Source organism: Mustela lutreola, chromosome 10 (genome assembly GCF_030435805.1).
Source record: "Mustela lutreola isolate mMusLut2 chromosome 10, mMusLut2.pri, whole genome shotgun sequence".
NCBI lineage: Eukaryota > Metazoa > Chordata > Mammalia > Carnivora > Mustelidae > Mustela > Mustela lutreola.
Window position 1 is genome coordinate 85,360,403 of NC_081299.1, and position 4,852 is coordinate 85,365,254.

The 4,852-nt window shown below is 34.4% G+C and overlaps 1 pseudogene; it reads right to left on the bottom strand.

The window, feature by feature from the left end:
- Window positions 1-1,281: 1,281 nt before the first annotated feature.
- Window positions 1,282-2,035, bottom strand: LOC131808998 (phosphatidylinositol N-acetylglucosaminyltransferase subunit P-like; annotated as a pseudogene).
- Window positions 2,036-4,852: the final 2,817 nt, after the last annotated feature.

Genomic DNA, 4,852 nt, shown 5'->3' on the forward strand with positions numbered 1-4,852 from the left:
ACACCTCATAATTAGTATTATGTATAATTAGCATTATACATAGTAAATGGTCTTTCTTACCATTCTTAAAAGTTTTGGATTCCCTCAAAGCAGGATTATTACATACATATTCCAGAAAAGAGAATAGCAAAGAGGAAATAACTTGTGTTCAGACCCTAAAGATGTCAAATTCTACTATAGTAGAGTGTGTCTTGGTGACTGCAAATTCATGGGTTTCCCAAATCTACCTGCAGGTTCAATAATTCACTAGAAAGACAGAACTTAATGAAAGCTGTTACACTCTCATCATGTTTATTATCAGGAAGGGATGCAAATTTGAATCAGCCAAAGGAAGAGGCATATAGGGTAGAATCTAGGAGTCCAAATTCCAGTTTTCCTTTCCAGTTGTCTACTCCCTGTGGGATCCTGGACAGTGTTATTTATTCCCGGCCACAGTATACACACAGTTTTGCCAATCAGGAAAGCTCACTCATGCTGTGGTGTCCAAATTTTTATTGACGTTTTATTTCTTGGCCTGATTCTTTGCCCATGTGGTTGAGAACTTTCCAGCCCTGCCCCTCCCTGGAAAACTGGCTGACATCAAGTTACAGGGGTTTATCCTGAGTCATCTTGTTAGCATAAATTATCAGGTATGAGGTCCTAAAGATGCAGGCCAGAACTTTCTTTAGGTAAAGCCAAATTCCTTATTACAAAGTGATCATTTGTGTCTATACACATTCTTCTGAATTGATAATGACAACAAGCAATGACAGTTCTTAATAGAGACTTTTATACTTTATGATTTTAATTTCAAAAGTATTGGCAAATGATTCTGAACATATGACTTGAGGGTAGGAAAACATTTATAATCAGATACAGTGCTAAGTAGCACATGTAGTATTCATTTAGTTTTCAGTTCTGATGTTAAATGACTTTATAAGTGCTGAATTATTTTTTAAAGAACAATAAATTATATTGTATATTAACATACAATTTTAAGCTTATTTCTTATTTATTCATTTTTTGCCATTTGAAGATTATAACATGAATGCTGCTTTGGAGGGACTTCTTGATTTTACTGATACTTTTTTAAAAGTCTGTTACATGGTAATACAGTATTTTATTTATTCTGTCATTAATAACAAATACTTGAGAATATTTATAATATTAATGGAATTTAATCTAAAAGAAGTTCAACTTGCTTTTTTTGACATTTCAGTACTGGGTATACATAAGAATAGTTATGGTCAAAATTATTATGTCAAAAATATAATATATGCTTGGTGTTAGTCTATATAGAATTCAGTTTTTGGCATAAAGTTCTTTGGCCGTAAGAACGTTTGGTTTACTTCACTAATCGGAATATGTCTTAATGCTGGTATGGCCTTTTCTTAGTATTTCCTCTGCACTTGATTTTTAGCACTGTTATCTATGATTGTATGAGTGGAGTTGAATGAAGATAGTCATCATGTTTATTCCAAATGAGGGTACCGTAACCAATTACTATAGTAATGATCAGGTAGGTGGGCAGTGCGACTGTCCAATATTTTTGAGACCAGCAGATCAAGCCTAAGGAATTTAGCCAAGATTCAGGAATAAAAGCCTACAAGATAAGAACTATGAAGCGAAAATGAGAGTTTATGTAAAAAACAAAGCCATAAATAACTCTGGCAGTGGTGGTGATGAATTTTCCACTAGCTTACCTGTGGCTTTAGACAGTCTTGGGTCCTTCATTCACACTCAGGCCCCTCTTGGCAGTTCAGCCTCTTTAGCACCAAGTCGATTATAAGCTAACTTTAAATTACCGTTAACCATCACTATTATAATAAAAGGTTAACAGAATAAAACTGATACCAGTTGTTCCTTTGGTTGACTGTAGGGCTTCACTGTTAATTGATAGGTCCACATTTCCAGTAATCCTTTGCTAGGGTTAAGCATCAGCCCTTCATTGGATCGAAGCAATATTTCATTTACGAATTCATTTACATTTATTCATTTAGGATTTCTAATATGTAAAAATAACTTATTTAAGACAAGTAACTTATTATTCCCTTGGAACTCGTTTACCAGACAAATACACTTTCATCCTTTTTTAAGTATTACCTCCTGTGTTTGGGAGTAATCATCTGAAAATATACTCTTGTTAAGATGTGCTTGAAATGTAAAGTATTTAAGGGGTTTAGTTAAATTTGATAAGTTAGACTTATGAATTTTTTTAGACTTATGAATTTTTAACAAAATCTGTGAATGTGTTTGTTTTTATGTGTTTGCTCTCTTTTAAAAGACACTGCATGTACAAAAACACGATTTCTAATAATTGAGGGTTTACATTATCTTCTTTGGGCTAAGGTTTTATTGTGTTCTAGTTTATTCTATGTGGGTAGTAAATACAGCAATTAAAAATTGTGATATTAAGAGCTTTTTCTAATATATGCAAGCTCCTTCAATACGTTTTCTAAATATTATAGCCAAAGTAGAGTTGTTTTTGTTGGGTCATACAGAGTTATAGAAAATCATGACAGGAGATGAGTCCATGTTTCAGTTTATGACTTTGAAAATATTGCTGTGAATTTTAGAATTTTAAAACTTGAAGTTCATTTTGGATATTATGTACGTAATGCTTCAAATTTCCATTACTTAATATTGTCTCCATTTTTACTTTATTTTGAACATTTTATTTTTATAAAATTGTTATTTTAATGGCTTCAGTCATGCTATGACAGATTTAGGTTTGAAAAATTCATGGATTATCTCCATGCATTCACAAACTAATCATTGTTTTTTTTTTTTTTAAAGATTTTTTATTTATTTATTTGACAGAGAGAAATTACAAGTACACTGAGAGGCAGGCAGAGAGAGAGAGAGAGAGAGAGAAGGAAGCAGGCTCCCTGCTGAGCAGAGATCCCGATGCGGGACTCGATCCCAGGACCCTGAGATCATGACCTGAGCCGAAGGCAGCGGCTTAACCCACTGAGCCACCCAGGCGCCCCCAAACTAATCATTGTTAAAGACTCTTTTTTTAATTTAAATTTCTTCAGTTTTTCATTTTGAAAAAATTTAAACATGCATGTTCTCATTTACTCTTCACCTAAATACAACATTACTAATATTTTGCCATACTAGCTTCTCAGAACATTTTTTTTTTTTTAACATTTTATTTATTTGAGACAGAGAGAGTGAGCACAAGCAGGAAGGGTCAGAGGAAGATGGAGAAGCAGACTTCCTTGCTTGAGCAGAGCGCCTGATGTGGGGCTCTATCTCAAGACCCTGGGATTGTAACCTGAGCTAAAGGCAGACACTTAACTGACTTAGCCACCCAGGTGGTGGCCCAGCACCCAACTCTTGATTTCAACTCAGGTTATGAGTTCAGGGTTGTGAGATTCAGCCCAAGGTCAGGCTCCATGTTGGGTTTGGAGCCTGCTTTGATTCTCTCTCTCCTTTTACCCCTTCCTGCTTGTACACTCTCTCTTTCTCTAAAAAATGAAAGAAAGAAAGAAAGAAAGAAAGAAAGAAAGAAAGAAAGAAAGAAAGATTTTTAAAGTTAAAAATTTTAGGGACACCTGGGTGGCTCAGTGGGTTAAGCCTCTGCCTTCTGCTCAGGTCATGATCTCAGGGTCCTGGGACTGAGTCCCTCATCAGGCTCTCTGCTCAGCAGGGAGCCTGCTTCCCCCTCTCCCTCTGCCTGCCTCTCTGCCTACTTGCATCTCTCTTTCTCTGTCAAATAAGATCTTTAAAAAAAAAAAAGTTTAAAATTTTAATTTTCTAATTTTCTTCTGCTTTCTTTTAGTTTATGTTCTTCTATTAAAAAAGAGACTATTTCCCTTTTCCCAGTGCTCCCTTTTTTCAAATACCACTAGGTCTTCAAATTATTCAAGTGTATCAAAGTCAATTACAGTCACAGTTCTTTTTGATGTTGTGAGCCAATAGCCAGTGGAAATCACTGCAGGCCAGCTCCTGTGTCTTTTAGACATGATCACATTAGTCTGTGAGTTTTTTCTTGCTTCAGTCACAAGATGTCCCATCCCAAACCTGGAATATCAACTATTTCACCAAGGACCCCTATTCTTTTCAGGGAGAGTGGACTCTCTTTGCTTTTATACCATCTCAGTGGACAGAGCTAGGGAGTAAATTTTTTAAAAGTTCTTGAATTCAAATTGATAACATTTAGTAATACAAGGTGTTTTTTTAAGTTTTGTATTTGCATCTCTTTTACAGTGAAAATACTTGTTCTGAGTAACAATATATTTATGTTTTATTATGTAGTATGTTTTTCAGTAGTACAATACCAATATTACTAATGGTAAACATACTGAATAAAATTTAAGGTTTCTTTGCAGTTATTAATGGATTGAGCCACTAGGTGCCGCTAGAATCTAGATACTTTAAGTACAGCTTGACTAGATATTAAAAAATCCTTGACTCAGACTTTCTTGAATTTTTTGGAGAATGTTGCTCCACTGTTGCATTGTTTAGTTTTATTGCTCTTCTGGCACCACTTGATATTTTTCTCTTTGGAAATGTTAATTTTGTTTGCTGTTGGCTTTTGTCTGGAAGCCCAGATAATTTTTTCCATGTCATCTTCTCTCTGATCCTTTTTCTTTCTTTCTTTTTTTTTTTTGTTCTAATAACTGATTTATGCTTCTCCTCCGTGTTTCTTACCTTCATTATGTCTTTCTTGGGGACACTGTAATACAGTATTCATTTTTTAGATGATTTTATTTTTTCAGTATTTTATTTTTTCAGTATACTGCCTGAGTTTGGTCTACTCTCATCTTCCCGGTGGGTTTTAAATCTTGTATATATTGCATCCTTTCACATCTGCAGTTGTATATTTAATGATATTTAATTCATATTGGAGTGTTGTATGTAGTTT